The 26,448-nt window shown below is 38.1% G+C and overlaps 1 long non-coding RNA gene across 2 annotated transcripts in view; it reads right to left on the bottom strand.

Moving 5' to 3' along the window:
* Positions 1-201: 201 nt before the first annotated feature.
* LOC111756051 (uncharacterized) overlaps positions 202-26,448 on the bottom strand; it is a 183,720-nt gene continuing 157,473 nt past the window's right edge. For both annotated transcript variants that reach the window (XR_010042045.1, XR_002790551.2), the window contains one exon: positions 202-6,212. This is a non-coding gene — a long non-coding RNA (uncharacterized LOC111756051). The remainder of the gene's footprint in view (positions 6,213-26,448) is intronic.

The following is a 26,448-nucleotide window of genomic DNA, read 5'->3' as shown; positions in this document are numbered from 1 at the left end:
TTAGAAGAAACTAGGCTTCTTAAATGAAATCACGTGTGCTACAGAACTGACACTGTAAGTCTGCCCAAGTTTTACATACGAGGCAAATTTGGTGAGAAAGAAGATCTATGTCACTCTGCAGCATGACAACATAATCTCTACCCTTCATCCTACCAGAATTAATAAAGGAATCTGTGGCTAAGGCACTAGAAATCAGACTAATTTAAAAGCAAATTTCTTTTTTTATTTTAAAGAGGGTAAAATTAGACAGAACAAAACAGATCATAAGGAAACAATTTTTAAAACACAGATTTCAAAGCAAGACCACTGGAAATATTCATTGTCTATCATGTTGTCCACTTTTTTCTTCCATATAGTTGTCCATATCTTCACACACAGTGAATTCATCCCCCTAAAAATAGTACAGGATCCCCCTAAAAATCAGAACAGGATGATGAAGGCATTTTAGGTCTTCAAGATCAGACAATAGAGACGTCAACAATGGCTGCAATAGTGTCTCTCATTCTCTTCAAAATAGCTGTCCATATCTTTGTGTATGTTGAAATTAAACAAAAGAAAATAGACTAATATCACTTTGGACAGAGAATAATAGTATTGCTAGATTTTATATCATGACACTATGGAATTAGCACTGGGTATCTTAGTGTCTCTTTTTCTTCAGAGTCTCTGTTCATTACATCATACATTATATAATCTATTCTTGTAAACTGTTTACAGCTATACATGCGTGAATCTCTACATGTATGCCTATCCTTTCTGTATTAAAGGGAAAAACAAATCAAAACAAGACAAAACAAATTACTAGAAAAACATGAAACAAAAAAGACATAAAACCACAATACTAGGTCATCTACAGTATTTACTATGATTTCTCTTGCTGTTTTCAATAGAATTGTCTATACCATCAGGCATAATATAATTGAAAATAGCACTACATAGCAATATTAATAAAAACAAAACATTGGAGACATTACAGGACTTCAAAAGCAGTTAATAATCAAAGCAGAATAGGTATCCTATTGCATCTTGTCATCTTCAGAGTAGTTGCCTCTACTCTTAGACTTGATATTATCAAGCATACCAAATTCTAACAAAATCAGTCAAGACAAAACAGCAATATAACAAACCAGATTCAAATAATATCAGTCATAGTAAGACAGTATAAGTAATACAGGGCTTCAGGTAAAGTTAATAGGCAATTAAGGGTAGATACCATTGTATATCTGATATTTTTGGGATAGCTGTCTGTGTCCTCAAGTCTAGTATGAGACTGGAACAGAATAAAATCAAACTAAACAGAGTGATAAATCTAATGTGGCTTTTAAATCCTGATGTACTATTACCAATGTCCTCTACCTTCCTTTTTTAGACAATTCCTCCCCTTTCCCTTTCTCAGGGTGCTTTGTACATTTTGGGTCCCACTAACTCCTTTAGTTTTTAGATGAGGGGGGTAACCCACATCTACCAAGGTGGTTCTGAACCTTTTTATTCCTAAGCTAGATCTTGAGCTGTATTCCTTGACCTACTAGCAACTCAAGGTTTTAGCTCTGTAATTCTCCACTGCACAAAAGTGTCATGACTTTCCAACCTATCTGCAGCTGGACAAGTTGTCCCTATTTCTCTCTAGTTCCCTGTCACATACAGCATTGTTTTGCTCATCTTTGACTTTTGGTTCATTAACTCTCTTTCAGGTAAATTATATTTCCTATTCAGAGCATCTCAATGGACCCTATATTCTGATCTACTCTGCCTGTGTTTCTTTTTGTTAGTGTACCAAAGCCATCCATGTTAGAGATTATAGCCAACCTTCTCTGCCTCATCTCTGCTATGCTATTTTTCTGCTGTTGTTTGTCTACTTTTCTCCTTCATTCCACTGTCTGCCTCATTCATTGAGGCCTCTCTGCCACTATTGCTGGAATCCTGGTGATTTTCTTCTCTCTCTCTCCAGAATGTCTTCAGTATTTTTTGTAGCACTGGATTGGTGTTCACAAACTCCCACACTTCCTCTTTGTCTTGGAAACATCTTGTTTCTCCATTAATTTTGGGAAACAGTTTTTCAGAGTATATCAATCTGGGTTGGAGGTTATTTTCTTTGAGGGCTTAGAATACTTCACTCCAGCTCTTCTTGATTTGATAGTTTATGTCAAGAAGTCTGTCATGATTTTGATGGGTTTTCCTTTATAGGTGATCTGTTTCTTTTCTCTGACCACTTTTAATATTCTGTTCTTGTGATAAATTTCTGTGATCTTATTATGTCTGGGTATAGATCTGTTTTGGTTTAGGTGGCTAGAGTTCTGTATACCTCATATATCTGACTATCATTTCCTTTTCCTGTGCTTGGGAAGTTTTTCTTAATTATTTCTGTGAATAGCCTTTGTATTTCATTTGTGTTTACCCCTGCTTCTTCACTCACATTTTTTATTCTTAAGTTATAGATCCTCTTGTCATCTTCTAGCCTTTGTATTGTTACTTCCTGGCTCCTTGTTATTTTTAAGAGATCTTTCCTTTCATGATCACACATTGCAAATCTCTATCCTCAAGGTTTGAAAGTCTAACTTTAGTTTCTGTCAAGGCATTTTGCCAGCTTTCAAAGGAGTTTTTAATTTCCTGGTAATCTCTTTGGATCTGTTTCATGTATTCTAGATTTTGTTTATATTCTTCACCAAAGGTTTCTCTCCTTTTTCTGGGTTCCTCCATTCTTTCATCTGTGTCTTCTTGAGAGGTGATTAGCATTTCTTTTATTAATCTTTTTATATCTTCCCTCACTTGAATTAGAATTTCAGTTTTAAATTTGTCTATGAGGTTGCAAAGGTATTTCTTTATGTCCACTGATGCTGTGTCCAATATTGCATGTTTGCTGCCCTCAATCTCTTCTGTATTTACCTCTCCTGGACTTACTTTCCCTGGGTCAGTGGCTGGAGGCTTTTTTTGTTTCTTTCTCTTGTCATGGTTCTGGTTTCTTTCAGACAGGTGTATGGTGGAGGTATCAGGCCCTTTCTACATTGCTTACAGTTTTTCTGAAGTGTCCTGGCTAGGGGATTGCTGCTCTCTCCAGTTTGCTCTTGATCTGTGAGGTGCATGCAGGGATGTGGGCTGGCCCCTCTCCTCTGAGCCAGTCAACCAGCAAGTGCCTTTAGCACGTTAGGCTGTGGCATGCGAATGTCACAGGTTCAGGAAGGTTTTGTCCCTGGCTATTGGGTCCCAACCAAGGATGTGACCCAGCCCAAGCAGACCCCACCAGTCCTCTTTGAGCCTCTTTGAGCAGCTGACTGATGCCACTAGAATTCCTGGTTCAGGCCTGTCCTGCCCAACTCCGATACATCGTCTAGCCAGTCACCTCCTCTGCCTGACCCAATTCCTAGCACTCCACATGGGTTAATGCAGCTCTCCACATTGGTTCCAGTCTCCATTGTGCCACATCCTCACGCCTTGGGCTCACCAACCTGTGATGTCAGCAATGCTGCGATTTCAGCATGACCGTGAGTCATCTGACTTCAAGGTGCACCAGCACAGAAAGGGACCAGCTCCAGTGAGAGTGTCTGGTTCCAGCCTTTCATCCATATTTTTCCTTCCTTTCTTTCTTTTTTTCTCTTTTTCTTTTTCCTCAGTTTCTTCCTGGGTCGTGAGAATCCCTCTCCTTTCATCTGGTCTTGTCCATGGTGTTAAATTTTAGCATCTGAATTGTTTTTCTCAAAGTGGCTCTTTTCTCTGCTACCTATCAATCCACCATCTTCCTGGAATCTCCTTTTAAAAAAAGCAAATTTCTTAGAGATAAACATTCATTCATAAAAAATGTCCAAAAATTTCATCTGCAAGCTGAATAATATTATAATAATTTTGGAATAAATTGAACAAGAAAAATACATGACTGAAATAAAGAAATCATAGTTTAATCAAAGTAGTTTATAAGTAGATATAAAACTAATTCTGAGTGAGATGTGACAATACACACTTATAATCCAAGCACTCGGGAAGCTGAGGTAGGAGGATCACTGTGAGTTCAAGGCCAGCCTGGACTATTTAGGGAGACTATCTTAAACCTATAGTTAAAGAGGGATGTAGCTCCCTAGCAGAAGTGCTTTCTTGGCATTCACGAGTCTTGAGTTCAATCCACAGTACTGCAACAAAAATAATAATAATAATAATAATAATAATAATAATAATAATAAAGCAGTAGTTTATTGTGATAAGAACAGTGAGAACAGTGGAACAGAATTCAGAAACAGCTACAGGCTATTGTGGGAATTAAAATAAAGCAAAATAATGCTTAAAGTCAGTGGAGAGAAAATGCTTCAGTGTTGTCCTATAGTCCAGTCATTTCTACGTCTTGACCTCTGTGGCACATCTTGAGAATTATAACATTCGCATACTCACAGGGGAAAATTGAAAGGCATGCTTGCAGACCAAGGAGTTGTAGCCCATATGCTACAGCATACTGCCTGGGGAGCTCTGAGTAAGGAGGAAGACAGCATCATTGGCCTCAGCTTGAAAAAACAGTATCATTGCATATTATCTTCAAAGTTAAATTTCTTGTAGATTAAGGATTTTAATTTTAAAAATTAAAATATGAAAATGTCAACATAAAATTAGTGATGAAAATTACCATTTTGGTATGGGAAAACTAAGTTAATTGTTCCTTAAAAGATTATAAAACATAACACAGACATATTTTTTAAACAAAAATTAAACATTTTGATGGCAAAATATTCTATGCCAGAAATAAAAGACAAGACTAGGAAAAATATTTCCAATACAAAAACAGAAAAGGTATTGTTACGCTTGAAATTTTTAAAAAATCCTACTAACCAGTCAGTGTTTTACAATTGCATTCATGAAAATTTATATTTACAGTAACTATAAAGTTACAGCTCACCCCGAGGGAAGGGTCACATTCTGAGTAATACTCCCAGCTTTCCCCTCAGCCCTTGAGAGGGGATCATGAGCCTATTTACCAGCATCAAACCTGTGCTTATACTTGAAAACCTCACTTGATTCTCATTGCTCTCGCTGTCAGCCAGAAATTCTGACTGGAGAAGTAACTGTTGACGAGTTGACTATGAACTCCTGATCATGCACCCTTGTTCGCAAGTGTCTGCACACCCTTGCTGCTACTTCCCCATCTTACAGATCATGCTCAGCCGTATAAGTTGCTTCTTTACATCAGTGCTGTATTCACTTCACTGAGAAGAATAAAGTGACACAGATAAAACACTCCAATTACCTCCTCTTTTAAGAAGTTTGTATCTTCCTGGATAATGTGTAGGAAAAAGGGTCCACCTTTTTCCAAAGCTCACCCTTACCTGAGGGGATTATTGAATACAGATCTTGAAGCTTATTCTATTCATTTGATCCTCCTTGAGCTTCTTTCTTAAAACATAACCAAGGCATCCCATTTATAAAACAATTGCTCAACCCCATAATTAATAGCAGCAGATCTAACTACGTAGCTGCAGTTATAATTAGCCCTTAGATTGAAATTTATACTTCTGAAGTTTTACCTACCATTGCCTCTTTGGGATCATGAAGTAAAAGTCAAATTCCAACCCTTTGATGTTCCAATATTTATACAAAATAATGATTATCCCACAGAGTCATCTCTCGTCCCAGAATCTAAACCACTAATTCCATTGTTTTTTTTTATATGACCTGACTTGAATAGCTTTAAATCATGAATACATTGTGTATTGTGGCTTAGGTTTCTCAAAATGTAGTATGTGTCCAACTCCTGGCACATGGATAAACATTTTGAAGAGTTTTGGTTTAAATCAACATGAAACAAATGTACACAACTATAGTACCACATTAAACCCAAAACTTCATAGATTTTGTTATATAGGAAGAAAGTTCAGAATATGATTCATTATAAAGAAAATATTTTTAAAATAATATTTAGATATGACAATAGAAAAGGTGGTAAACAGTGACTAAAGTTTGGGAGAACTTGGATTTTAGTCTCAACTTTATTTTACCACTTTCACTTGTGTGGTATTTTTCCACTTGGAAAGTAGCCATCACCATTTTCTCAGGATGATGTGAGGATAGCATGGTATATTGGTCATTTCTCCATCACTGGGACAAAATATTCATTTTAAAGGAGAGAGGTTTATTTTGGCTCACATTTTTTCACATTCAATCCATGATCACTTGGCTCCAAGGCAGTAGCGGCATGGTGAAACAGAATGGGAAATGAAATCTGCTCAATCTATGGCAGCCTGGAATCAGAGAGGGAAGGGAGGAGTCAGGGATAAGAATATACCATTCCAAATCACACCCTCAGTGACCCATTCCTCCATCCAGGTCCCAACTCCTAACAGCAATTGAACTACTCAATGGATTAACCCATTGATAAGTATAGTATCCTTATGATTTGATCACTGTCCAAAGCGGCTACTTTGCACATGAGTTTTGGAAATACTCTAGATCTAAACTCTAACACTGTAAACTATGGTCTCCCTGGCAATGCTCAGCAGAATCATTCTGAACACATTACACATTGTTACATACTTCAAGCACGCCCACAAAGTTTTTCACAGGAGAAGCAGCTGGGTGAGACATCCGAAATCGGGAACGCCTATATTTCTGATTTTTTATTTGAATTTATTTCTGAAAATAATTTGTTTGAGTCTTCAGCATCCTAATGCACAAGATATGTCTTTCCTTGTAGACATAGGAAAGTCTCATACTTTTGTTAGTTACTATAGAAAAACTGTGGGCCGCGCCTGGCCATCGGTCTGCAGAGGAGGACCTGGGCAGATCTGGGGTGCCCTCACCGGCCTCTCTGTGTGTCTGGAGGACTCTGGATATCTCCGCTCAGACTGTTGGAGTCCCCCCAGGCTTCCAGGTGCAGTGAAGGGGAGAGGTGGGTTTGAGGCTTCCACATCAGCCTCCCCATTTCGGCTTCACTTGGAGAACTGCTGAGCTGCCGACGGGTGGGCGGGCCCACACTATCAGCCTAGCCCAGCCTGTTTAGCTGCCGCGCCTGGCCATCAGTCTGCAGAGGAGGAGCTGGGCAGATCTGGGGTACCTGCATCGGGCTCTCCATGTGTCTGGAGAACTGTGGATATCTCTGCAACCAGGGAGGGTCCACAGGTTCCTGAGGCACTGCGGCCTGTGGTGAGTACCCTAACCCGGCTGCAATTGAAGAACTGTGGAGCTTCCAAGGGGCAGGTGGGCGCACAGTGTCCCTGAGGCCCAGCTTGTCTGGAACTGCGGAGTTCTGAGCAGGCAGAGGAGGGCCACTGGTTCTGTAGGCCCAATGGCTTGGCGTAGCGCGGTGCCAGAGTCTCAGTAGCTCGAAACATAGAAGGGGATTTTCAACAGATCCTGAGGAAGCTTTCAAATAACACTTGAAACACAGAAATATAGGAAAATGACAAAACGAAAAACCAAATTACAACCTCAAACCTCCAGCCCATTTCAAGGAACCCTAGGAGCGATGTATATAGAAGAAAATATATCCCATCCACCTCATATATCGGACACAATAGCTACTGAAATTGACAAGAAAGTCCAGGAAGCTTTAAAGAAATTCAAACTCGAAATAATCTCCCAGATAAAAGAAGAAATGATAAAAGAAATGAAAGAGATTCTAAATACATCTAAAGAAAACACAGATAAAAAATTGGAGGAACTAAACAAAAAGATAGAATCCCTAGACAAGCAATATAAGAAACAAACAGAATAAATAATGCAGATGCACAGAGATATACAGGAAATAAAAAATTCCACTGAAAGTTGTAAAAACCGCCTTAATGAAAGTGAAGATAGAATTTCAGACCTTGAAGACAGGATTGCAGCTAGTGAACAGGAAAGGAAAGATCTTTTGAAAATAACAAGGAATCAGGAAACAACAATTCAACAACTGCAAGACGATGCAAAGAAGAATAATATAAGAATGATAGGGATTAATGAAAGAGAGGGAGACAACATGAAGGATGTCAGGAGGATATTTAGAGAAGTAATAGCTGAAAATTTCCCAAACATGAGATCAGAAACTGACATCAGGATCAGTGAAGCATATAGAACTCCAAACAGTCATAACCAAAATAAAACTACACCCAGACATATAATAATCACCATCCCAGAAATCCAACACAAGAATAGATTATTAAAAGCTGTCAGAGAGAAAAGACAGATCACTTATAAAGGAAAACCTATCAGAATCACAGCAGACTTCTCAGCACAAACGATAAAGTCAAGAAGAGCATGGAGTGAAGTATTCCAGATCCTAAAGCAAAATGATTTCCAACCTAGACTGATATATCCTGCAAAACTATCATTCAAAATAGATGGTGCAATACGATACTTCCATGACAAAGAACAGCTGAAGAACTTCATGAACACCAAACCAACCCTGCAAAAAATATTGAAAGACAGTTTAGATACACAAAGGAAAAAACCACTAAGCAAAGCAAATAATTAAACAGAACAGAAAGATAAAGATGCAACACCAGAGAGATAACATGTCAACAATAAACCAGCATTTAACAGTAATAACCATTAATGTAAATGGTCTCAATGCACCAATCAAAAGAAACAGACTAGCAGAATGGATCAAGAAACAAAATCCAACCATATGCTGTTTACAGGAAACCCATCTAACCCAGAAGGATACTCACAGACTGAAAGTCAAAGGATGGAAAACAATTCTTCATGCAGCAGGAATCCAAAAAAAGGCAGGAGTAGCCATTCTGTTTGCAGACAACGTGAACTTTAAACCAACAATGACAAAAGGACAAAGAAGGTCACTACACACTCGTTAGGGGAAAACTCCAAGAGGAAGAGATAACTATCTTAAATATATACGCACCAAACTCCAGAGCACCCAGTTATATAAAACAATTATTAACAGAAACGAAAACTCAAATTATCAGTAACACAATTGTAACAGGAGACCTTAATACACTACTGACACAAAGGGACAGATCAACCAGACAGAAAATGAGCAAAGAAATAACAGAACTGAATCACACCTGCGAACAAAGGGATTTGATAGACATATACAGAATGTTCCGCCCAACAACATCAGAATACACATTCTTCTCAGCAGTACATGGATCATTTTCTAAAATAGACCACATGTTAGCTCACAGAACATATTTAAGCAAATGCAAAAGAGTTGAAATCATCCCTTGCATACTATCGGATCATAGCGCTCTGAAATTAGAAATTAATGATAAAAGATACTGCAAAAATTCCGCAAACACATGGAAACTAAATAACACACTCTTGAGTAATCAGTGGGTCACAGAAGAAATTAAACAATACCTAAAAGAAAATGACAATGCAGATAAAACTTACCGGAATCTGTGGGATGCAATGAAAGTCGTTCTGAAAAGAAAATTTATTGCACTGAGTTCCCACATCAGGAAAACAGAACGAATACAAATAAATAACTTGATGCTACACCTCAAACAGCTAGAAAAAGAAGAGCAAGTCAAGCCCAAAGCCAAAAGAAGAGAGGAAATTATAAAAATCAGAGCAGAAATCAATGCAATAGAGACTAAGAAAACAATCCAAAGAATCAACGAATCAAAGAGTTGGTTCTTTGAAAGAATAAATAAAATCGATAAGCCCCTAGACAACCTTATTTAAAAAAGGGAAGAAAAAGCTCAAATTCATGCAATAAGAAATGAAAAAGGAGAAATCCCTACAGACCCAATAGAAATACAGAGGATCATCAACACCTATTTCGAAAACCTCTACTCTCAAAAGTTTGATAACACAAAAGAAACAGACAGATTCTTAGAAGCATATGAAGTACCAAAGCTAGATCAAGAGGATATAAAACTGTTGAATAACCCAATCCCTGCTAATTAAATTGAAAATGTAATTAAGTCCTTACCCACCAAGAAGAGCCCAGGCCCAGATGGATTCACTGCAGAATTCTACAAGAAATATAAAGAAGACCTAATGCCGACACTCCTCAAACTATGCAATGAAATTGAAAGGGAAGCAATCCTTCCTAAGTCATTCCTGGAAGCAAATATTACTCTAGTACCAAAACCTGAGAAAGACCCAACTATAAAAGAGAACTATAGACCGATCTCCCTAATGAACACAGATGCAAAAATCCTCAATAAAATATTGGCAAATAGGATCCAGCAAATCATCAAGAAAATTATACACCATGACCAAGTGGGATTCATCCCAGGAATGCAAGGATGGTTCAACATACGCAAATCAATAAATGTAATCCACCATATCAATGAAGCCAAAAATAAGAATCACATGATCATTTCTATAGATGCAGAAAAAGCCTTCGATAAGGTCCAACACTTATTCATGATAAGAACTTTACAGAAAATTGGAATAAATGGTCTTTACCTCAATATTATTATATTGAGGCCATTTATGACAAACCAACAGCCAGCATCATACTAAATGGCCAAAAATTGAAAGCCTTTACTTTAAAATCGGGTACAAGACAAGGATGTCCTTTATCACCACTCCTATTTAATATAGTACTGGAAGTACTAGCCAGAGCAATTAGGCAAGAAAGAGAAATAAAACGGGTAAAGATAGGAAAAGAAGAAGTTAAATTATCATTGTTTGCAGATGACATGATACTCTACATAGAAGACCCCCTAAACTCCATTGAAATACTCTTAGATACAATAAATAAATTCAGTAATGTGGCTGGATACAAAATCAATACTCAGAAATCAATAGCATTCCTATACACGAGCAACAAAATTACAGAGAGGGAAATAAGAGAAACTGGACTATTCACATTAGCAAGCAAAAAAATGAAATATTTAGGAATTACTCTTATGAAAGAAGTGAAAGACTTATACAGTGAAAATTATAATACACTGAAAAAGGAAATTGAAGATGATCTCAGAAAATGGAAAGATATCCCTTGCTCATGGATAGGAAGAACAAACATTGTGAAGATGGCCATTCTCCCAAAACTGTTATACAGATTCAATGCAATCCCAATAGAAATACCATCAACATACCTTATAGATCTAGAGAAATCACTCCTAAATTTCATCTGGAACCAGAAGAGACCTAGAATCGCAAAGGCAATTCTAAGCAGCAAAGACAAAGCAGGAGGCATCACAATCCCTGACTTGAAGTTATACTACAAAGCAACAGTAGTAAAATCAACATGGTATTGGAATCAAAACAGAGCCGAAGATCAGTGGAATAGATTAGAAGATACAACCACAACTACAAACACACTCAACCACCTTATCTTTGATAAAGGAGCCAAGCAGGTTCACTGGAAGAACGACAGTCTCTTTAATAAATGGTGCTGGAAAAATTGGCTCTCCATTTGCCAAAAACTAAAGCTAGACCCATGTCTATCACCATGTACTAAATTAAAATCTAAATGGGTCAAAGATCTGAATATTAAAACAGAAACACTAAATCTATTGGAAGACAAAATAGGTAGAAACCTTGGAGACATAGGAGTAGGTAAAGAATTCATGAACAGGACTCAAACTACACGGGAAATTCTTCCCAGAATCGATAACTGGGACCACTTCTTATTAAAAAGTTTCTGCATGTCAAAAGAAATCTCCAGCATAGTGAAAAGAAAACCCACAAACTGGGAAAAGATTTTAGTGAACTCTCTCTCTCAGACAAGGGCCTCTTGTCTAAAACATATAAAGAATTAAAGAAACTCAGACCTCCAAAATTCAAAGATCCAATCCAAAAATGGGCATCTGAGATGAATACGCAATTCTCAGATGAAGAAATGCAAATGGCAAATAAATACATGAAAACATGCTCATCATCATTGGTCATTAGAGAAATGCAAATTAAAACCACACTGAGATACCATCTCACTCCTGAAAGAATGGCCCGGATCAAGAAAACCGACAACAAATGCTGGAGAGGCTGTGGGGAAAAAGGAACTCTCCTGCACTGCTGGTGGGAGTGTAGACTGGTACAGCCTTTGTGGAGATCTGTCTGGAGATTTCTCAAAAAGTTGGGATTGGAAATCCCATTTATTCCAGCTATTCCACTTCTAGGCATATTCCCAGAAGAATTGAAAGCATCATACCACAGTGATATATGTGCACCTATGTTTATAGCAGCACAATTTGTAATCGCCAGATCTTGGAAACAACCCAAGTGTCCATTAACTGAGTAATGGATAAAAAAGTTGTGGTATTTCTATACAATGGAGTATTATTCCGCTATAAAGAAGGATCACATTGAGATATTTATCAATAAATGGGCGCAGCTTGAGACCATACTCATAAGTGAAATAAATCAATCTTGCATGTGTGAATACCGAATAGTTTCCCTAATGTAAGTAATGATTCAAATATATAAAAATATGTGGTAATCATGATTCCCCATTAGGTGGCCTTGAAGCCTTATAAAGTTTTCACTCATTAATTAGAAAGGCTTTATTCTGGGCTTCTTGATATGAAAATATTTGAAGCTAGAGTATATGAAGTTTTATCCAAACATTTCAAGGAAAAAGACAGACACTATTAAGTGTCTACTATTAAGTCGGGTTATATAGTGGGGAAGTACTAGGTTGCTGAAACAGTCATGGTTTGACCTCTTTTGTTATATTGCTTTGTCCTGTTTCATCTTAATGTCCCCCTTATTGTTTTTAAAAAAAATTATTTAGTCATTTCTTATGTTTGTCTTAATTAAGGAAAAAATTTTAAAAATTAGGTTATATAAATAGTAAGTCTTTTTGATTTCCTATTAACTTGTTTTGAAGTCCTGTAGTACTCCCACAATCTTGTTTTGACCGATTAGACTCTGTTCCATTCTATATGATAGTATCAAGTTTGAAGACATAGGCAACTACTTTGAAGGCAATAAGATTCACTAAGTTACCCATTCTGGTTTGACTATTGTCTTCTTTGGAAGTCCTGTAATGTTTACAATGTCTAAGTTTTATTGGTCTTGTTCTCTACTGTTTTGTCCAACTTTATAATATCTAATGAGATAGACAATTCTTTTTAAGGAAACAAGGGACAACGTTGATAACCATTGTTGATAACCTTGTACTCTGTTCTACATCATGTGCTATGTCTATCCTTGGTTTTGACTGACAACTTTGTTTTGCCATATTTGACTTTATTCTCTCCCCCCCAAAAAAGTAATAAGAACTAAGGAGTAATAAAATCCAAAATGTGTAAATTTTGTTGTAAAAAAGAGAGGGGAAAAAAAGAGCTCTAATGGATATAACAGCATAGGGGTGTTAAATAGCTGACTATATCAATGTTTTTGGATCATTGAACACAGATGTTTGCAGTCTCCCTGTTTGAATGTCCACCTTGTATTCTTTGATACTGTGATTTGAGCAACTATTTTCAAGATGATAATATGTAATCTACTAACAGGTGATTTCTTACTGTTATTTTTGTTTTGTTTTGTTTTGTTTTGTTTGTTTTTGTAGTTCTGTATTACGTGTACCCTTACACTGCTTTGGTTTGTTTTGTGTTTTTCTCTTTTTCCTCTTAAATTAAAAAAAAAAAGAAAAACTGTGGATCCCTTAAAAGAAATTACAAGCATACTTTTTTTTATAGGAAGACTAACCAAAATAGAAAAGGGGTAGATATAAGACATACTTTCAAAGAGAGAATAAGCAGTAAGAAATCACTAGTTGATATTTACATATTGTCCTCTTACAAATAGTTATTCAAAATACAAAAGTGGAGCATATAAAGTGGGGATTCAAATAGCAAGACTGCAAACAATTCTGTTCAACTGTCCAACAAAAACTTAGTACTATGGTTATCAATCCTATTCATATAAACATACATTCAGGTATCCATATCTTCATTTATGTTGAGATTGAACTAACCCAAGCAGGCTAAAATCACTTTGAACAAATAATAGTATTGCTGGGTTTCACATTATGACACTCCTGGATCAACACTGGGTACTGTAGCATCTCTGTTTCTTCAAAGTATTTGTTCATTTCATCATATGTCATAAGATCAGTTCTCATAAACTGTTTATTGGTTCTATGCATGGATGAGTCTTAACATGTATTTCTCTCCTTTCTATATTGGAGGAACAAAACAAAGCAAAACAAAACAAAACATATTCCTATAAACACATGAAATAAAAAAGACATATGAGACCACTGTACAAGGAGTTCTACCATAGTTACTGTGTTGTCTCTTGTTATCTTCAATAGAATTGACCATATCATCAGATATAGTATAATTGAACTGATATATTCAATTATATATCAGTACATAACAGTATTACTAGAAACATAACTTTGTATATAGTATAAAACTTCAAAAACAGGTAGTAATCAAACCAGAGTACGTATCATAGTGAGTCTTGTCATCTTCAATGTAGTTGCCTATACTCTCAGATGTGATACTATCAATCATATCAGTTTTGAATAAAATCTGTTGATACCAAAAGCAATCAAACAAGCCAAATTTACCTAAGATCAGTCATGATTAAACAGTACAATTCAGACTTCCAGGAGAACATGGCGGATAGATAGCAGCAGCTTCGGAGGCTCTCTGAGGAACCACACTTAAAATCCAGGAATGGTGCCGGGCAAGAAATCCTTAGCAAGGGGAGATATACCCTGCCGGCCCAGGAACAGACTAAACTCAGAAAAGCCAACTGGAAACGCAATCCTGATGATATAACAGGAACAGATAAGGTCTCAGCGCAGAAGCTAGAAGCCGCGCACTGGCAGCTGTGATTTGAATTTCCTGCAGCCACTGCTGCATACCAATTGGCATGGCAAGGAGAGAGGCATGAAAGCTCTGAGAGTGGGAAGCAGTGAATGGAGTTGAGAGCAGGACTGGCCTGGAGCCCTGCATTGACCTGTGGTGAGTGAGCAGATTGGAGGCCCTTCCACAGAGTAGGAGGCTTCAGCAAAGGACATATTGGGACCAGGCAGATTAGCCAGGAACAGGAGGTGAGAGTGACTTCAGTCACATATTCCCCTCTCAAGCGGGATTGGTGGGGAGTGCCTGGCCTGGGTGATGCCACAGACTAAGACCTAGTAGGCTAGCCCAAACCAGGTCCCAGAGCCTGGAGGTGCACCCTAGCAATGAAGCCTTCAGTAGGTTGACCTGAAGCATCCGGCCCAGTAGAGGCTGCCCAGGTCTGTGTCTCCCTCGTACACTCCAGTGGGTGGGAACACATAGCTGGCCCAATTCAAACAAACTGTAACAGACAAAGAAAACAAAACTTGGGCCTCCTATATATGCTCTGGCAAGAACAAAAAATATGGGAGGGAGCAACAAAAAAGGGTCCTCAGTCCCCAATACTGAGAAACATGCAATATCAGACACGGCACCAATAGACATAAAGCGATATCTCCAGAGCCTCATAGATGAGTTTAAGAATGAAGTTATTAATGAAATAAAGCAAGATATAAGGAGAATAGTTAGAGAAATGCTAAGCACTGCCCAAGAAAAAAACAGATGGTGGAATGGAAGAACAGAAAAAAAGGAGAGAATTGTTTGATGGAGAAAATAGAGAAAACATAGAATACGTGAAGCAGGTTCAAAGAGATTACCAGGAAACTAAAAACTCTATCAAAAGCTGGCATAAAAGCTTGAAACAAACTAAGAATAGGTTATCTGAACTGGAGGGCAGATTTGTAATGTGGGAGCATGAAATGAAAAATTTCTTAAAAATAACAAGAAAACAAACAGCAATAATACAAAGGCTAGAAGATGATAAGAGGATCTATAACTTAAGAATTAAGACCATAAAAGAAGAAGTAGGGACACAAACAAATGGATTACAAAGGGTATTCACAGAAATAATCCAAGACAATTTCCCTAATTTAGCAAAAGATACAGATACTCAAATGTAAGAGGCATACAAGACCCCAACCACCTACAACCCAAACAGAGCTACACCCAGACATATAATAATCAAAATCACAGAAACCCAATATAAGAACAGAAAGCCATCAGAGACAAGAAACAGATCACTTACAAGGGAACATCCATCAGAATTACAACAGACTTCTCAGCACAAACCATCACATCATGAAGAACGTGGGGGGAAATAATTAAAGCTTTGAAAGATAATAACCTCCAGCCAAGATTGATATATCCTGCACAACTGTCCCTGGAAATTGAAGGAAAAACAAGGTGCTTCCAGGATAAAGAGGGAAAAGGGGAATTTGCAACCACCAATTCAACTTTACAGAGAATATTGCAGGATATTCTAAAAAAGGAAAATACCAAGATTCCAGAAATAATAGCAGAGAGGCCACAATGAACGGAGCAGAAAGGAAAATGAAGACAAACAGACAACAAACGACAGAAAAAGAGCTCAACAGAAATGAGGCAGAGAAGATCGGATGGTAGGAACAGCTATTTTGGAGAAAACAAGACATCATAATAGCTAGTGTTGATTTAGTATCATCTTGTTTTGAAGTCCCATCAAACTTGTATTCTTCTGTCTCCATCAGTCTTAACGGGTTGTATCTTATTGGATTTTATTATATGTGACAATATAAGCAAAAACTTTTATAGACAAGGAGATTATACAGAAACCATGGTTCATTTTCTGTTAGCTGGTTTTAAATACCCTGTAATAATGTCATTCTCTTGAATGGTTTTACAGTGTCTTGATATGTTTGGTGCTACAGTATACGAAGTTATATTCAAAGATTTCAAGGAAAGAGTCACTATGGTAACTACTTTTATGTCAGGATATCTTGAGGTGAAACACTATTTTGCTTAAATGGTTATGTTTTGACCTGTGCTGTTTTGTTGTTATGCCCTCTTTTATCTCAATCCCCTTTTTTTCTTTTTCTTTTTTTAATTATTTACTTCTTTATATTTATCTTTTTAATTAAGGGAAAAATAAATTTAAAAATAGCAGGATACATTATAGTAACCTACTTTGATTTCCTATTAACTTGATTTGAAACCCTGTATTGCCCTCACCATCTTGCTTTGACTGATTTTCCCCTATTCTGCTTTGCTAGATAGTACCAAGTTCGAAAGTATAGGCAACAACTGTGAAGACAATAAGATTCATTATGACGCCCATTCTGGTTGACTATTATCTTCTTGTAAAGTATCCAATGTTTTGGTTGTATTCTCTACTGTTTTGTTCAATTTTATTAAAACTGATGGTATAGGCAATTCTTCTTAAGATAGCAAGAGGCAGTATGGTAACCATTGTTGATCGCCTTGTATTTTGTTTTTACATTATCTATTATGTCCATCCTTTTGATTTGACTGACTCTGTTCTGATATGTCGCATTTGGTTTTACTCTCTTCTAAAAAAGTAATAAGAACTGTGGAAGTTATAAAACCCACAGTGTGTAATTGTCATTGTACAAAAGAAAAGAAAAGAAGGTGCTCTAAAGGTTATAACTGCATATATGTTTGAGTGTATAAGATGGATAACCATATTACTGAGGTTTTTTTTTTTTGGATCATTGAACAAAACTGTTTGCACTATCACTGTTTGAAAGTCCACTTTATATGCCTTAATTTTGTAATTTGGACAACTATTTCTAAGATGAGAATATGTAATCTATTAACTAGTGATTTCTTACTGTTTATTTTTTAAATTTTGTATTACTTGTACTCTTTCTCTGTTTTTTTTTCTTTTTCTCCTTAAATAAAAAAAAACAGTACAATTCATACAAGGCTCCAGATAAAGTTAATAGGAAATTAAAGATGATTACTGTGCCATATCCTGATGTTTTTGGGATAGCTGTCTGTGCCCTCAAATCTAATGCACCTAGACAAACTGGGACAGAATAAAATCTATCTAAGCAGAATGGTGTGAGTAATATGGGTTGTAATTCTTGATACACTATTAATAATATCTTCTGCAATTTTTTAAAGACTATTCCTCCCCTTCCATTTCCTCAGGGTGCACTGTGCAATTTTGGGTCTCACCACAACCCTTGGTTTTAAATTGAGGGAACAACCTGCTATTTACCTAAGTGGTTCTGAACCTTCTCCCTTCTGGACTTGATCTCTATTTGTATTCCTTTACCTACCTATTAAAGCCTGTCTTTGCAAGCTATCCAGAAATACTGGTCTAGTTGTCCCTATTACTCTCTGGTTCCCAGACACATAGAGCATTGTTTTCTCATATTTGATTTTCAGTCCATGTACCCTTTTTCAGGTTAATTATATTTCTTACAAAGAGTATCTCATTGGACCCTACCTCCTGATCTACTCTACCTGTGATTCTCTTTTTTTTATTTAGTGTATCAAGACCATCTATATTAGAGATTATAACCAACCTTCTCTGTCTCATTTCTGTTATGCTCTTTTTTTTGCCATTAGTCATCTGCTGGTCTTCTTCATTCTGCTTTCTGCTACACTCATTGAGGCCTCTCTGCCACTGTGCCAGGAATCCTGGTGATTTTCTCTCTCTCTAAAATGCCCTGAAGTATTCTCTCTAGAGTTGGATTGGTAGTCATGAATTTCCCCAGTTCCTCTTTGTCTTAGAAGCACCTTGTTTCTCCATTAATTTCTAGAGACAGTTTTCCAAGGTATATCAATCTAGGCTAGAGGTTATTTTCTTCCAGGGCTTGGAATATTTCACTCCAAGCACTTCTGGACTTGATGGTTTGTGTCAAGAAGTCTTCTGTGATTCTGATGGGCTTTCATTTACAGGTGATTTGTTTCTTATCTCTAACAGCTTTTAATATTCTGTTTTTATATTGAATTTCTAGGATCTTGATTATTATATGCCTGGGTGTGGCTTTCTTTTGGTTTTAGGTGGCTGGAGTTCTGTATGCCTCATACATCTGAATATCATTCCCTTTTCCTATGTTTGGGAAGTTCTCCATGATTATTTCTGTGAATAGCCTTTGTAGTTCCTTTGTTTGTACCCCTGCTTCTTCATTCACAATCTTTATTCTCAAGTTGTAGATCTTCTTGTCATCTTCTAGTCTTTTTATTGTTACTGCTTGTTTCCCTGTTATTTTTAAAATTTTTTCCTTTTATAATCCTACATTGAAAACCTGTCCTCCAGTTTGGATAATCTATCCTTAGTTTCTTTAAAGCAGCTTTGCCAGATTTCAATGCAGTTTTTAATATCCTGGTAATCTCTTTGAATCTGCTTCATGTAGTCTATATTTTCTTTATATTCTTCATCAAATGGTTCTCTCCTTTTTTTATGTTCCTCCATTCTTCCATCTGTGTCTTCTTGGGAGGTGCTTAGCATTTCTTTTATAAATCTATTTAAATCTTGCTTTACTTGGTTAAATATTTCATTTTTGAACTCGTCTATGAGGTCCCAAATATATCTCTTTATGTCCACTGATGTTGTGTCTGATATGGCATGTTTGCTGTCCTCAGTATCTTTTGTATTTATCTTTCCTAGATCAGTGTTCTCAGATTTAAGGGCTGGGGGATTTTTCTTATTGCTTCTTCTTCTCATATTTTTTATTTCTTCCATACAGGCATATAAAGGAGGCCCAAGTCTCTTTTTTGCTGTTGTTGATTCGAGTTCTTCTGAGAAGAGCTGTCTAGGTAACCCTGTCCACTCCAGTGTGCTGTTGAGGCACAAATATGGACAGGGTATGCTGGCCCCTCACCTCTGGGTCAGCCGCTGAAACCTTCACTGCATTAGTGTGCACAGCCTGTAGGGAAATGATCTGGGACAACCAACTGGTTCCTAGCCAGGGGCGTGACCCAGGCCAAGCACATCCCATCTGGGAAGGGAACAACTGAGTGAAGTCTCTGCAGTGCCTTGTTTCTGTCAGTCCTGCCCAGTTCCAAAATGTCTTCCCCTTTCTCTTGAAAGGGAATAAAAATAAATAATAAAAATAAAACCCTTGAAAGGGTTTTATTCCCAACACTCACTGCAGGTCAATGCAAGTCCCCTACCAGCTCTGCTCTCCACCTTTCTCACTGATCTCCCACTTTAGTGCACCTGGACTTCAGCACAACTGGGGTTCTGACGAGTTGAAGCAGTGGGAACCCAGTCAACCCACTGAGTCGCAGCCACGCGAGTTCGGGTATGCCCGGCAGTGCAGTTCTCTGGTTTGCTGCTCCCTTTTGTCTTCACATCTCCTCACCAAAGCCTCAGGCTTGCCAACCACCAGCTTCACTGTGCATGTGCATCTGGGGTTCCAACAGTGTTTCTGGCATAGTGGGTCCAGCTCTGGTGAGAGCACTGCCAACCTTCTTCTGTTCAAGTTATTCCTTTTTAAAATTCTTCCTGTGGGCTTCAATTCTCATTTTAGTTTCTTCCTGGGTCAAGGGGACCTACGTCTTTCCTGCTTTTCTTCTCCAGAATGCTATACAACATCTGGGCTGTTTTACTCAGAAAGGCTTTGTACTTTGCTGCTTAGTGTTCTGCCATCTTCCCAGACCCACAAGCATACTTTTAAAATTTGTCTTCTAAAGTTAGTAAAAAATATCCATGTAGATATTCCTATGTACCAAAATAACAGACAAAAATATTATCTCATTAAAATAGATTAAACTCTAAGCTTTATAATCTTTAATAAATATTAAACAAATGCATAATAAATATGAAATTATTTCCCAAAAACTGTAAAAGTCCTTTTTCTCTGATGACATCATCCACATATTATATCTACTGTTTACAAATGCACTGATTGCAGCAGATAATAAATATTCATCTCAATTCTGGCTGCAATGTTTTTAAAAGACTGCAGAAATTTTACTTATCTGGCTGGAAAATTTCTTATTATTTCAAGTATAAAAACAAAGTCAACTTGAAGACAAACACTTTTCCTTTTATACAATTTTTTTAAAATTCTTCCATTTTAAGGGTAGCCAGATTTTTCTCTACCTCTTCCTTTCCCTTCCTAAAAATCTCAGCATTAAAATCGTTAGGTGGAGCATGGCAAGAAAAGCATCATGAGATGGGACAGGGACCACCCAGAGAAGGGATTTAGAGCTTAAGCAAGGTGAGAAGAGAATTCCTGACAAAAAATAGTGATGCCTCAGATACTCCTGCCAAATACTCCTGCAGAAAGGAGCCCTTCAAGCACTTAAAATTTTGATGTTACGTTGGTTTCAACGCTAGAAATTACCATAAACTCTATCCACTCATTAGGCAAAAGGTATGTTACCTTACTTTTCTAATTTACATTTCATTTATTACCAATAAGACAGGATAAGATTTACAGTATTAAATTGAGGCAAGTTAGAAAACAATACTGTGTTTCATGGGTGTGGTATGCATACACTGAAATGTGTAAATCAAAACAGGAAGAGTGATTATCTTTGCAGTTAAAAGTTAAAGGAAATTGCACACAACTTGACTATCCATACTTTCTAAATGTTTTTCAGTATACCTGCATTGTATAAGGAAAACCAGCAGTAACAATCCCTATTTATTTTAACACTCTTTATTTCTACAAAAAAATGGCTAATAGAACACTCTAATGGAAAAGAATGTAAATAGAATAAAAATGGTCAGTTCCCCTCTTTCTCCTTTCTCATACCATTCTTATGACAATTTTAGCACATAAAAAAATTTTTTTTGTCTTTTTGAGACAGGGTCTTGCTATGCAGTTCAGGTTGGCCTTGAGCTCACTTTGTAGCCCAGGCTGGTCTCAAACTTGCAACAATCCTCCTGCCTCAGCCTCCTGAGTGCTGGGATTACAGGCATGAGCCACCACACCCGACTTAGCACATAAAATTTTAACATAATACCCAGGAACTCCAGCCAGTGGCATGCTGGGCCCCTCCCTGGACTCCTACCATCCCAGCAGACCACCTTTCAGGACCCAGAATTTCCAGCTAGCAGCATGTATGGGGCAGGGCAGGCCCGGGCCCCTCCTGTGACTCCTGCCTTCCAACAGATGACCACACAGGACCCAGGAACTGCAGCCAGCGGTGCACATAGGTCAGACTAGACCTGGGTCCCTCCTGCAACCCCTGACATTTGGGAAGACCACCTCACAGGACCCAGGAACTCCTACCAGCAGCATGGATGGGCAGGGCCAGAACTTGGCCCCTTCTATCTCCATATAGTCCTGGCCACCCACCTCAGGACCTAGGAGCTCCAGCCTGTAACATGCATACCCGCAGTCCCACCAATGCCATCAGGGATTTCCCCACCTTCTGGATATAGTATTGCTGTTGATCTTTGGCTCCCACATCTCCTCTCAGATCCTTGGACTGCAATAATTATCCAGGTAGTTTTGAGGGGAGACTCAGTAAGAAGAACTTAGCAGGCTTCCATCAGTGAGGTGAGTTTGCCCCCAAAATAGGAATAGAGTTTGCCACTTTCAGTAGGTAAACAGGAACAATAGTGAAGCCTCCTCCAGAAGTAGGCCATAGGTGAGATTTACAAGTGGGTAGGTGAGTCCTGCCTCCACACAGAGAACATCAGGTAGGTTGAGGAAGGTGCCAATAAGGCCCCCCCAACCTGGAGAAAATTAAGGGGGTCTGTGGGACACCCAGAAACACAGTAGGGTCCCAGAAGAGGCAAACACTATAAACAGGGATATCTGATAACTCTGAAAAACCTGAAGACATAATAACAGCAGAAACTAGAGGTTGATTTCCATCAGAACCCCTAGGCTTGTCAACCTAGGAAGACACAGGACTCACCCAACAGACCCTGCTGGGGAAATTCAGTTGACTGGCCCACCTCTTCATTGTGGGAACCAGCAATTGGACAAATATCAACCTTACAGTAGGAACCCAAGATACACACTACCAACAGTTGACACTAGTGGGATTGAAGGACCAAATACTAACCTCAAAGAGGAAAATGACAAAATAAAAAAGCAAAATGCAGTCTCAAACATCTAGTGCATCAGGAGCAAGAACAGACAACAGTGAATTAGAGGACTTCAAAAGTAATACACTGGAAATCTCTGAAAATATAGCAAGTGAAATTTTAAAAAAACAACTCCATAAGGCTATAGAGGAAATCAAATTAGAAGCAAAGACAAAAATAACAACCTTAGTAAAGGAGTTGCTCAGCACAGCTAGAGAATAAATGGGTAAAAAAAAATACAGGAGCATGGGAAACTGATTTTAACCTTGAATGAACAATATAGAAAACAAGCAGAATTCATGAAGCAAACTCAAACAGAAATCCAGGAAACAAAAAATTCTACTGAAAGCTGGTAAAACCATTTAAATGAAGCTGAGGATGGAGTTTTGGACCTTTCAGACAGGGTTGTAATTAGCAATCATAAAAAAAAAAGAACTTCTAAAAATAACAAAGCAGCATGAAATGACAATCGATCAACTTCAAGATGATGCCAAGAGAAACAAAATAAGATTAATATGCATCAGTGAAGATGCAGGAGTCAATGCAAATGACATAACTAAAATATTCACAGGAGAAATAGAAAACTTCCCAAACATGGGGAAAAAATCTGATATGCAGATAAGTGCAGCATATAGAACACCAAACAATCACAACCAACACAAATATACACCCAGACATATAATAATTAATCTCCCAGACATGCAGCATACTGACAGAATACTAAAAGCTGTTAGACAAAAGACACGATGCACCTCTCAAAGAAAGCTCATTATAATCACAGCAGACTTTTCAGCACAAACTGTCAAGTCAAGATGAGCTTGGAGTGAGGTGTTGCAAGCCCTAAAAGAAAATAACTTTCAACCCAGACTTATATATCCAGCAAAACTTTTATTCAAATTTTAATCAAGAAACAAGGTACTTCTATGACCTATGCTAGAAAGAGTATTGAAAGACATACTAAATACAGATAAAAATGACCACAATACCCAGAACAACAACAGAAAGAAACCACCAGGTAGGACAAGCAATTAAACAAGGGGGAAAATCAGAAAGCAAAGAACTGGAACATAACATGGCAAAGTCGAGCCAGTACATGTCAGTGACATCCTATAAATGCAAATGGACTCAATTCACCTATCAAAAGAAATAGGTTGACAGAGTGAACCAAGACACATTATCCCACAATCTGTTGAACACAAGAAACACATCTGACCCAAAATTAAATTCATAGATTAAAAGTGAAAGGATGGGCGTTTCAAAAATGGCGGCTTGCTAGGGGATTGGCCAGAGAGTCTCTCTGGAGAAATCGTATTATATGCTAGAATATGACAACATGGAGAGGGCCAGATGAATGGATAATGATTCTTATTAACCAAGACAGCACGGCTGGAGGATTTAAGGTCATGCTGAGACTACTATGACTGATAACGGGAGTCTGCAAATCCCGCATCTTTAATGCGGCACACTGACCAGTGTGTCCAAGAGAAAAAGCTGTATTGGCTTTTGGTGACTGCTGGAAATTGAGACCTGGGACCCCACGAAGCAGCCAGGGCTGCCCAACTGCACCAGAGGAGATTGTAAGAAGCTCCGGAGTTCCGAAGCCAGCACCGTGCAGTTTTCTGACCATTCCACGCTGTGTCGGGAATGCAGTGAAGGCAAGTGGCATAGTGTGCAGTAGACTCAAGAGGAAGATCTGCAATGAGTCCTGGTGAGTACTGGGGACTGGGTCCTGCGGCTGCTGTGGCTGGCTGGAAGACATCTTAGAACTGGGCAGAGCCTGCCACCACAGTGATATAAATAACACAGAGAGTCTGGTGAAAGACATCTTGGAGTTGGGCAGAGCCTGGGACTCAGTAACATCAGACAGTTGCCCCTGGCATAGAGAGGTCTAGTGGAGGACATCTTGAAAGTGGGCATAGCCCAGCACCATATCAGTGTCAGCGACATTGAGAAAACTAGTGGAGGACATCTTGGAATTGGGCAGACCCGCAGCCGCAGTGACATTAGATAGTCACTCCTGGCACAGAGAGGTCTGGAAGAGGACAGCTGGGATTTGGGCAGAACCCTGTGCCACGGTGACATTAGCCAGCTGCTTCTTGCACAGACAGAACTGGCAGGATCTGCTGGGGCTGAGCCAAGCCTCTGTTTGGGACCCAATAAGCAGATACAAAATAGTCACAATTCTGTGACATCCACAAAGTACAGCCTAATTTGTAGATTGACTGGCACAGATACTGGAGGCTAGCCTGCACCATCTCTGCATCCCTGCCTAGCCCAGATAATAGCAAATTGGGGGGGACAGCAAAAACTCAAGTCAACACACTTCTGAAAGGCCCTAAGCAATATGGAGAGGGCCAGAGACGCCCAGAACACTCCAGTCTGAAAGAAACCAGAAACATGACAAGAGGTAGAAATACAAATTTCCAGCTGCCCAACCTGAGAAAAAAAGCCCAGGAGAGGTAAACACTGAAGAGAAAAAGCACAGTAACCATCCAATACTGGACACAGCATCAGCCGAAATAAAAAAAAAAAAAAAATACCTCCATGACCTCATACATGAATTTAAAGTGGTACTCCTGATCCAAATGAAGCAAGATATAAAGAGATTAATTAAAGAAATGACAAGCCCCGCCCAAGAGAACACAGATGGAAGAACTGAGGAAATCAGAAAAGCAAGAGAAACTTCTGAAGAAGAATTTAAACATAACTTATAATACATAAAACAGATCCAAAGAGATTACCAGGAAATTAAAACTCCATTGAACACTGGCAAAATGCCTTGACAGAAACTAAAGTCAGGCTTTTGAAACTTGAAGAGAGATTTATTATATATGATCATGAAAGAAAAGACCTCTTAAAAATAATAATGAACCAGAAAGAAACAATTCAAAGGCTAGAAGATGACAAAAGGATACATAACTTAAGAATAAAGAATGTGAGTGAGGAAGCAAGAGCAACCAAAAATGAAATACAAAGAATATTCACAGATATAGTAAAGCAAAATTTCCCATGTATAGCAAAAAGAAATGATATTCAGATAAAAGAGGCATACAGAACACTAGCTACCTACAACCAAAACAGATCTACACCCAGACATATAATAATCAAGATTCCAGAAATCCACCAAAAGAACAGAATATTAAAAGCAGCCAGAGAAAAGAAGCAGATTACCTACAATGGGAAAATTATCAAAATAACAACAGACTTATCAACACAAACTCTTAAATCAAGAAGGGAGTGGGGATAAATATTCCAAGTCCTGAAAGAAAATAATATGCAACCAAGACTCATATACCCATCAAAACTCTCTCTCAAAATTAACGGAGAAATAAGATACTTCCAGGGCAAGGAGGAACTGTGGGAGTTCGTGGCCACCAGCCCAACCCTACAGAGAGTGCTAAAGGACAATCCAGAGAAAGAGAGGAAGGGATACCAGCATTCCAGCAACAGTGGCAGAAAGGCCTCAATGAACGGGGCAGACAGTGGAAAGAGGGATAAAATGGACAAATTATAGCAGTAAAGTGGAGTAGCAGACATGAAGCAGAGATGGTAAGCTATAAGCTTTAGTATAGATAGCTTTGATACACTATAAAAAAGGCAAAGGTCATTGTTAATAGTGTATCAGGATTTAAAAATCGCAGTAGTCTTATCGCCCTCTTTAGTTTGAATTTAATTTGTTCTGGTCTATCCACTCATATTGGATTTGAGGGCACAGACATCTGACCCAAAAATAGTAGGTTATACCATGGTAACTATCCTTAATTTCCTATTGACTTAAGCTGA

This window comes from Cavia porcellus, unplaced genomic scaffold (assembly GCF_034190915.1).
Source record: "Cavia porcellus strain 051 isolate PalLab524CR breed Dunkin Hartley unplaced genomic scaffold, mCavPor4.1 scaffold_22, whole genome shotgun sequence".
NCBI lineage: Eukaryota > Metazoa > Chordata > Mammalia > Rodentia > Caviidae > Cavia > Cavia porcellus.
The sequence above is the reverse complement of the archived record's forward strand: the minus strand, read 5'-3'. Positions and strand labels throughout refer to the sequence as shown.